The 9,900-nt window shown below is 58.2% G+C and overlaps 1 protein-coding gene across 5 annotated transcripts in view; it reads left to right on the top strand.

The window, feature by feature from the left end:
• The first annotated feature begins 205 nt into the window (after positions 1 to 205).
• The window catches only part of AKT2 (AKT serine/threonine kinase 2), a 29,588-nt gene continuing 19,893 nt past the window's right edge, over positions 206 to 9,900 (top strand). For 2 of the 5 annotated variants that reach the window (XM_075016210.1, XM_075016211.1), the window contains exon 1: positions 207 to 371. The gene's annotated coding sequence lies outside the window, so the exon portion shown is untranslated. Of the gene's footprint in view, positions 424 to 9,900 lie in introns of all 5 variants that reach the window. The other 3 variants (XM_075016212.1, XM_075016213.1, XM_075016209.1) reach the window with 3 other exon arrangements.

The raw sequence follows: 9,900 nt of genomic DNA, 5'->3' as shown, positions 1-9,900 counted from the left end.
ACCCGCCCACCAGCCTTTGCAAGGCTCGGGCGTCGCTGCCAGCGTGCGGACGTGGTAGACTCTGACGCGCTGGGCATGCGCACTGAGACCCAGTGCGGCGCAGGCGCGCTGCGCCGCCACTTACCTCTGTGGCTTGGGCGCATGCGCAACACGCCCCGTCCCGCCGTTTCTGTGCAGTACGACCCCTAGGCGGGTCCTGTCCCGCCCCCCGCTTCCGGTGTGCTGGAACCGGGGGGGCGGGGTTTCCGGGAGCGCGGGCGCTGTGGGCCTGACGCGGCGGTGGAGCTGGGCCCCGCAGGGACGGAGGCGGCACCGGGATGAGCAGCAGCAGCAGCAGCCGCCGCCGACGGAGTCCGGGGCGCCCGTGACAGGTGGGGAACCGGGACCCCGCGGTGGTATCGCCCGGTCCTCCCCCCAGCCGTGGTACGGCTCCGCCCCCCCCCCCGCCTCACCCTCCACGGCCGTGGTAGCACCTAGTCCTCCCGCCCCCTCCCCGCCGTGGTACTGGCCGATCCCCCCCACCCCCCCGCCGTGGTACTGCCCCTTCTCCCGGCCTGCCGCACCCCGGCCGCGGAATCGCCCCCCCACCCCCCGTGGTGGTACGTCCCGTGCCCCGACCCCCCTTTCTCCGCGGAAGTGCCGCCCGAGCCCCCCGTTCCCCCTCCGGCCGTGGTACCGTCCGCCCCCGCGGCCTCCCCGCTGTGCCATGGTACTGGCCGGGAGCCCCGCTTCTCTCCCAGGGAGCCGGGCCGATCCCGGGGGGCAGGTTGGGGGGGCGGGTCTCTCCTGGGGGTGAGCCGGGGGGCAGGTGGGGGGGGCGGGTCTCTCCTGGGGGTGAGCCGGGGGGCAGGTTGGGGGGGGCGGGTCTCTCCTGGGGGTGAGCCGGGGGGCAGGTTGGGGGGGGGCGGGTCTCTCCTGGGGGTGGGCCGGGGGGCAGGTTGGGGGGGGGCGGGTCTCTCCTGGGAGTGGGCCGGGAGGCAGGTTGGGGGGGGGCGGGTCTCTCCTGCGGGGGACGGGAGGCAGGTTGGGGGGTGGGTCTCTCCTGGGGGTGTGTCTCTTCCTGGAAGGCTCAGCCAGGAGCCTGGCTTGCAGCGTACCTGCACAGGGGAGGGTTTGGGAAGCGGGGCTGGACTGTGTGGTTTTGCTCTCCAGGGCATCTCGGGGCTCTGTGCTGTCCACCTCCTCCCCTCATCTGTCAGCCTTCTCCAGTGCCTGCATCTCCCTGCCTGGCTCCTCTCCGAGGCACTGAAGGCCCCTGGATGCCTCTTTATTATGTGCTGCTCATTGTCCTGTTTTGTTGTGGATGACATCAGGGCTAGGGTGTCTGACTCCAGTACCCACCAGCCCCTGTCTGGTGCAGGATCAAGCTCATGCCTGCCTGGTCCCTTCTGAAAATCTCTTTGTTTTTTTACCAAGTGGGGGGCCCTGGAAAAGGGCTTATCCCATTAGGGGTGTGTGTTACCAAGCCCTCTCCAGCACTTTCACTCATTGTGCTTCGTAGGCCAATGCTGCGACCCAGAACCCTGTCGTCTCCTCGAGGAGAATCCCTGTGTAACTGGAACTGTCAAAATACTGTGCCTTGGTGTTTGTTGCTAAAACTTCTTTGAAAGTCTCTTCTCCTTGCCGCTTTATCCTCAGGACAGGATGTATGATGTGGTAGAGATGCAAATCTTTGAAGCTAGTGTTTGTCGGCTGTTTTTCATTGCCACTTGGATACCATCAGCACTTAAATACATACAAATTGTGCAAGTAATGAGGGAGTATTTTTATCTCAGCATTGCAGTGACAGGGCTGGAAGCCACTTGCCCTTCACTCTTGTGGCTTCTTTCTCGTCATCAAAATCCCTCGACAGCAAATATGGTTTGCAGTCAGTATGGAAAGCTGTGTGAGAAATGATGCAGTATGCCAAAAATAACTAAGAATAGTTTGAGCTTTGAAAACTTGTTTGTTTGCTTGTTTTCAGGCAAGTTTTAATTGGTGAGTGGGCAGTTGATGTTCTCTTGGTGCTTCCTATGTTACCTGTGTGCTTTGGCAGCGGGTGCAGTTGTGCTTTGGATTGCACATGAGGCAGTGTTGGTAATCCTGGCTTGTGTTAGCATTGAAAAGCAGATTGCCACAGGCCTTAAAATACAACGGGCGCAATATTGAGCTTTTACTCTTAGTTTCCTGGAACTTGATTGCTTGCACTTTCCACTGTAGAAACACTACAGTGTTTCTTCACTATGTGTACATGCTGTTTTAACACTGTCACTTTTGTAGGTAATATGATTTGTTTATAGTTGTGGTCAGAGCTGACGTTCAAAGTCAAGATGGATCCAGGGTGTGAGTGGAGGATGAGGCCCAGATAAAGTACCCTGAGGCTGCAGGAGATCAGTCACTGATGCAGGCATAGGAGCAAGGTTTTCTGAATGCTGGTTCATCATCACCACTGCTGGACTGCACTGACTCAAATATTAACTGTAGCAATCTGCCTGCACAGAAAACAGTGATTTCAGTGGGGCACTTTTGGTGGTGTGACAAGCTTTTGAAGGGATTGCAGCATGTTAAAAAAAACACTCTCCAGACAGTTATCAGTTGCTGGGCTCCTAGCAATTCCTCTTGGCAGGCCGGAGTTGCTAGGAGCCTAGGGGCTGCATTTGTGTGGGGCAGAGGCTCTCCTTTGCCAGGCGCACTGTCTCCCCCTGCGTATTTGAGGGTCAGTTGTGAGCGGGTTACGGTTATTTACTTTTCACTCAGGCCCCTGACTTCCCAGTGGGAGCTGATTGTGTAAACAGAGCTGGCCTGGGGCAGTCCTGCCAGGTGAAGGGATTCTTGTTTTCCGCAGAGCAGGTAAAGCTGTTGAATTCTGTGCAGCTTCGTCCTGGTCATCGTACGAATGCTTACCTCTCCCACTCCTTCTGTCGCATGGGTAGCGGGGCAGCTGGCAGGAAAAGGACTACGGCCTAATAGATCAGCAGTTGGTATCTTCCTCCTACGGGCGGCGTGTGTCCTGCTCAGTGTGTGCAAAGGCCTCAGATGCTCTGGTGAAGGGGCTGTCGGAAGGCATTGTGCTGGGATTATTTGTTACCCCTGAGTAGCAGGTCACCTGGGAATGGGCTGAGAAGCCAGTGGTCTCAGGGACAGCCCTGAACCACAGGAGGAACTGTGATGGGGGGGAGTCTGTCTGGAAGACAGAAATGTGCTTTAGTCGAAGATCAGGTACAAGTTCCCTTCACTGCGTTTTTCAGCATGGAGGCACTTGTGACCAGCTCGGGGCCAGAGCAGCAGTGGAGGCGGGTGAACTGTCAGGGTGAGGGTTAGTTGGAAAAATGAGACCCTCCCTTTATAAAGGATGCGGGTTTGTTCACAGGAATTTTGTGCAGGTCTGTGCACAGCATCTTTTCCAAATACCTATCCAGCCCCACCCCAGCATTCTGCATCTCAGGGTGCACAGGCTGCGTGCTTGGAGCTAGCCGCTTCCTGAGGCTGCAGGAGCATTGTCTTTCCAGGGGAAGGTAACTCTTGGCTACTTGCGTGCATACCAAGCCAGTGCTAGCGAGGTGTCTCCCTGCCTTGCATGTGATCCGGCAGCGAGCCTGTGACGAAGGAGCAGGGCTGAAATACCAGGGTGGGGGGTGACCCCTTGGGGCAGTTGAGCAGTCGTTCTGCACAGCGCTGTTAGAAGGGAGCGCTGTGGCTGGCTGCGTTTCCATGAGAGCTCTGTGATCTGACAGGCAGGTGGAGGGAATCTGCTAACAGTCCTGAGAAGCTGGCATAGCCAACAAGCTTAGCCTGCCATGTGCGATGCTCATGTAGACTCAAAACCTCAGGACAGCACTCCAGCAACGTGGCCATGTAGACCAGGGGTGGGCAGTAAATGGCCTGGACATGGCTTGTCCTACTGGACTATTGGCACTTCATTTACCTGTGCATCTGCAGCTCCCGGTGAGCATGGATCACTGTTCCTGGCCAGCAGGAGCTGCAAGTGCCTGTACCTGTGAATGCACAGGTAACTAAAGCCCCAGTGACCCCTGGGGCTAATCCTGTCACATCACCCCAGCCTCTTGCTCACCCCGGTGCTCGCTGCAGTGACGGGAGGGCCGCCCATGCTTGTAGAAAACCCACCTCCCTGCAAGGCTGGAGCTAGGTCAGCAGAAGAATTCTCCTAAGGAATGGGCAGGTGCGGTGGGAAAGGATGCTACAAATTCCCCTGTGCTGAACGCTAGGCATAGACCTGGTGAGTAACGCTGCTGGAGTGTCTGACTTACTGCAGCTCCAAAGTCAACCAATAACTTGCCAGCCTTTGCAGCCAGAGCAGCTGCTCAGTCTTCTCGGCAGGTGGGTTAGAGTCACTGGCCCCACACATGGGGAAAGCGAGGTGCAGTGCAAGGAAGCGACTACCCAAGCATCACAGATCTACAAACCTTGCTGTTTGCCAGGGCCGTCCAGCCGCTCTTCCTGTGGGTGCGGTGACCAGTAGTCCACACACCCTCCCAAACTTGAGCCAGGCAGGGAAGTCCTGGCTGCCAGCCTGGTGCTTTAACGAGGTCCTACTTCCCCTTCCTAGAACAACGCGGGGAGTGAGTAACATCAAAGCTATTTGCAGCCGTGGGCCTGAGACCTCTGAATCCTGTGGAATTCCTTCTTGCAACGAACGAAAAATCAAGACCCTGGTATTCGGCGTAATGGCCGGTTCGACTAGGAGAGGCAGACCCCACAGAGAATGGGCAGATGATATAGTAGATTGGTGCGGAGCTAGTCTACAGAAACTAAGCCGCTCCACGCTGGACAGGGAAAGGTGGAAGGAAATAGAGAGGGGGCACCAGACACCAGCAGGCGCTGAGCCCACAGTCATTGATGGTGATGGCAGCGGCCAGGAGCCAGCTCCCGCCTTCGGGGCGAAATGCCCTGCTGATGCTCTCTGGGGAAAGACTCAGAGCCAACTCCTGCAGACCATCTGGTAGCCCCCGGCTGTGGAGGAGCACTTGCATGGGAGAAGTGACCCCATGTCCTCTGCACCCCAGGGATGAGGGTGGAGAATCTGAAGGAGAAGGGCAGCTTGTCTGCGTCAGCTCAGTGCTTGTGTAGTTAGCCCTTCTCTTGCCTGCTTCCCCAGTTGCTGCAGCTGGGCTGTGTCCTGCGGCCAGTTGTAGGGTGTCTCATTCGTGCTCATGTCAGACAACTAAGCGGATGAGGTAGCGGTGTCCTCTGTCACTTGCTTCTCAAGAAGCATCTTCCCTGGCTGGAGAGCTCAAGCCAGACTTAGCTGCCTGAAGTGAGCAGGGCATGGCTGGCAGTAAGTGAGGAACAGTGAATTATCCTGCTGCATTCTGGGCTGTTAGGTGCCAAAACAGCTTTGAGGAGCCAGCCAGGAAAGTGCCCCACTCAGGCAGTTGTGCTGAGCGTTAGCTGTGCGGCAACCTGGGGCAGCCAGCAACAGAGGCTTCTGTATCCAAAATTAAGCGTCCGCGTTACCTTATCTTTTCCCCCCGTATTAAGCGTTGCTTTCCTTTAGCCAGAAACCCTCGCTGGCCATCACTGCGCAGAGCTGGAGCGTCCGTTCCCTCGCATGCGGCTTGACGTGAGCTCCATCAGGCCTTTGCTCATGTCCCTGCCATGGAGCTAGCAGAGGCAGGTTAGGAACATTTTCCTTGGGGAGATGCATGGTGCGAGGGTGCACGCCTAAGGCCAGGAGCCCTTAGTTCAGAGGCTGACTTTGCCACTGTGGCCTCGGCTGGTGTCAGAATGATGCCCCACTTGGACTGTGAACTGGGGAGAAAATCCCTCTGTGAATGCTTTGAACTGCAATCTGTGTTCATTTTAGGAGTAGAGTTAAGCAAAATTGTTGACGCAAACCAGGTTTAGATCTAATTAAGAACATCCACACTGGATTTCACACCTATTTCATGGGACCAGTTCAAAATTCTGTTTTTAAACTGAAGCGATTTTGAACATATAAGGTCTGCCTCTCCTGACGACTTTGTCAGGTCACTTGGTATGGTAGAGGGGGATATGGTAGACGTGTGTAAAATCATGAGCGGTGTGGAGAGGGTGAATAAAGAAAAGTTATTTACTTGTTCCCATAATAGAAGAACTAGAGGACACCAAATGAAATTAATGAGCAGCAGGTTTAAAACTAATAAAAGAAAGTTCTCTTTCACACCGCGCATAGTCAACCTGTGGAACTCCTCGCCAGAAGAGGCTGTGAAGGCTGGGACTATAAGAGAGTTCAAAGAAGAGCTAGATAAATTCCTGGAGGTTAGGTCCATAGAAGGCTATTAGCCAGGGGTAGGAATGGGGTCCTTGGCCTCTGGTTGTCAGAGGCTGGAGATGGATGGCAGGAGACAAGTCGCTTGATCGTTGTCTTTGGTCCACCCCTCTGGGGCCCCTGGTACTGGCTGCTGTTGGCAGACAGGATGCTGGGCTAGATGGGCCTTTGGTCTGACCCAGTATGGCCGTTCTGATGTTCTTGTGATTTCTGCCTGTCTAATCGGCGTGGCTAACGCCTGTCTCCAGAGCACTTTTGAAATCTGCCCTTTGCCTGCGTTCTGCGAGGGAGCGTGTCTGCTGCAGGACTTGCTTCGTCTCCTCCTTGCCTAGTCGTGATGCCGGTGTTCTGACTCATGACGCGGGGGGAAGTGGGCTCGTTCTCTTCTCTTCGAAGCCATTGATGATCGTGCTTCATGTCAGAGCTCCAGTGCCATCCCGACAAGCCGTGGGTCGCAGTCTGCGTCGTCAGTGTGGCTTTTGAACCCCTAGCCTGTCCCCTTACTGTTTTTCTGTCTCTCTGGTTCATCTTTGGGGGTGTTAGAGAATGAGGTTTGTTTCAGGCTGCCAAGAAGTGTAGTTTAGTGGGACTCAGTGCTGGCCGGGAGAGCACCGTGTGGTCGCAGGACAGTAGGCAGTGCCACTCAGCGCTGGGTCCTTGGGAAGTGTCCATGGACTGTGGTTTTCTCTTGCAGTGCTGCCATTTCGCAGCAACCCTCAGCTCCTGGAGTGGCGATCTGGAGAGCCCCTGGGCCTTCCGTTGAATTCCTAGCCCCTGTGGCTGCAGAGGGGCACTTGAAAACGTGACCCAGGAGGAGCCTAACGGCTGTCGTTGCACTCACGTAACGTAAACCGACCCCAGGATCTCTGGCTGGCCTTTCTCAGGCTTTCCCATGGTTGGCACCGGCAGTACTGCCTCATTTACTTTACCGTCATCAAACCCTCCCGTGTCAGGTGCTCGGTGCTTATTGAAGATGCTGGGCCTGCGCTCTGTTCCAGGCTGGATTAAGACTTGGTGAGCCCTCTGAGCTAGGTGACTGGCTACCCCCCTTGTACAGCTAGGGAGAGGCCTGCGACTTGGTAGAGCCAGCCCTAGCTCTAGGGCACAGGCGCCCGCCCTGGTGTCCGGCTCGGACGAGCTCCCGGGTAAAACGGTGGGGGTTTTGTGTGATGTGGCGATGGAATGAAATACGTCAGACACTACTGCAGCAGAACGCAGGCGGGCTGGGTTCAGCCCGTCCTTCGCCTTGCTCGTCCCATGTCACCTAACCCGTAGGGCTCGGCTCTGTCTCTGTAAACGTGGCGGGGATGAGCCTTCCACTGCTTGGCCTGTAGGCCCTTTGGGACAGGGACTGCTTCCTGCTGTGCTGCGGTGCTTCTCCGTGGCCGCGTGAGGACTTGTGCTGTGCCAGGGTGACAGGCTGTGTTCCCTCTGAAAGCAGTGCTCCGCGGGGAGCCCTCCAGCCGGGGACCAGCCGCACACCGCCAGCCTCCTCGCCCGCCCCACGCCGTGTTGTTTGATGTGTGTCTGGAAGATGGAAACAAACCAGGCCGTGCGGCGGCTCGGGGTCTGTCACCCTGGGACACAGGGGCCTCCCTGCCCCTGCTTGGCGCTTGACCAGCCGACAGACTGGACTTGGCAGAGACACAGGGTGTGGTGGCGTGTGGTGAACTGAACCGACACTGTAAGCTCAGTCCTTCCTGCCCAGAATGGCTGCGTGGCTGGTTGGGCCCTTGTGGCTCAGCTTGGTTCAGGGCTGGCCTGTCTGCAGCGCAGGAGCCTGTGGGGAGCCTTTGCCGGGGGTGTCAGACGGCAGCCTGTGGAGTGGAACTGCTGATGTTTGTCGAGCCTTTTGTTCCAGCGCGTGCGAACGTAACCGGGCGGGTTTGGGCCGATCCCCGGACAGGCCAGGGAGCCCAGCCCGGTGGCCCCCGCTGCTGAGCCCTGTGCATGGAGCTGTGTTCTGCAGGGAGCCGGGCTCGTGCTGGGCTCTGGCGCTGCCCTGCCCTGAGCTGGTGGCACTCGCTGTGCTGGGTGCAGTGCCCCCGGGCTGAGCCAGCCGCTCCTGCACAAGAGCGCGCTGAGTACGTTAGGGGTGCTGCACGCTCAGCAAGTCAACAGCCGCCCCTGCCCCACCTCCCCCCGGGAGCTGGGCCGGCACTGCAGCCTCGCCCGGGCTGGCTTTGCTGGTGGAAGTGATGGCCCTGTGGGGCGAGGGCCAGCAGGTGTGTGGGCTGCAGCGCAGAGACCCAGCCCAGCTGCCCCCTGTATAGCAGCTCTACCCGAAGAGCAAAGACCAGAGAGGTGCCCCCTGGGGAAGGTCGCATCGAGTTCTCCCCCGTCTGTCCAGCTCTGCGTCTCGCAGGCTCTTTGAGAGCTCTCCTGGCACCGCAGAGCCTTAGCTCTGCGCTGCTAGAGTCAGTTCCCACCCTGCGCCCCAGACGTTAAAGCCGCTGATGAATCCAGTGGTGGGTGCGTCAGAGGGAAGGAGCAGAACAGGGCAGTTATCCAGTGATGCAGCCCGTCCCAGCTCCTGGCAGGCAGGTTTCTGGACGCCCCGACCATAGGGTTGCGTGTCTGACGCTCTTGGATGCTCGCTGGCTGTTGATGGACCACGCTCCATGACTGTGGGATATATTGTGTCTTCCAGCCGAGCTCTGCACGCTTCGAGTGCAGGAAAACCCGGTTAGCCAATGCATTCAGGACCGACCTGTGGTCGGCTAAGCAGAATGTTGGATCATCTGGGGTGGGGGGTGGGAAGGGGGGCCTGCCTGCGCACCTTCTGCGGGACGGGCTGCAGATTGCCACGGGGTAGCGGCAGCTGAACCACCTCCCAGGCCAGGCTGACAGCTGCCGTGGAGCCGGCTTCCAGGCGGGCAGCCCCGGCCATCTGCCTGGGGCTGGGAGAGATGATCCGTCCCGGTGTGAGGTGCAAGTGGAAGGTTGGCTAACGGGGGGTGGGATAGCTGGAGTTTTACTGTGCTTAACTCTCCCTGCTCTGCTGCAGGGCGTCGAGCTCCTCACATAACTGCCCTTTGACAGGAGCTGAGCCCAGGAAGAGAGAGAATCAAAATTCAGTGTAACGGGCCCTCCTGCCTGAAAGCTGCTGAACCAGTGACTATGTCCAGTGGACGCAGCTCCCCGTGGGAGTGCCTGCGTGGGCTCCCCTGCTCTCCCAAACACGCGCCCATTCTGCTGGAGAGCTGGGCTGTGCGGGGAGAGGCCTGTCCATGCCCACCGACGCGGCCCCTGGGACCTGCAGGACGGCGCATTCAGAGCACGGGTTTAAAGTACAGCAGCTCGGTCTGTCTGCTGCCCGTTGCCTCTCTGGTGTGTCTGCATGGCCCTGGCGCTGCAGTAAGTCAGCAGCTCATGGCCTGCCTGTGGGTTTTGTCCCCCCGCCGTGCTGGGGGAGCTGAATAATGAGGACCCCGGCGCACTGAGGTCAAAACAGGAAGATGGTGCCAGGGCAGGGATCAAAGCTGGCTCTGCCAGGTCCCCGGCCAGCTAGCAGACTTGCTTTCCGAGGCCAGGGCTGCAGCGAACCTCTGCCCGACTGGCTCGCTAATGTCGTCAGCAGAGCCGCTACAGCCGGAGAACTCCCCCGAGCCCTGAACTTGAGCTGTTGCTCAGCAGCGTTTTGTGCTGGTTGA

This window comes from Carettochelys insculpta, chromosome 22 (assembly GCF_033958435.1).
Source record: "Carettochelys insculpta isolate YL-2023 chromosome 22, ASM3395843v1, whole genome shotgun sequence".
Lineage (NCBI taxonomy): Eukaryota > Metazoa > Chordata > Testudines > Carettochelyidae > Carettochelys > Carettochelys insculpta.
The sequence above is the reverse complement of the archived record's forward strand: the minus strand, read 5'-3'. Positions and strand labels throughout refer to the sequence as shown.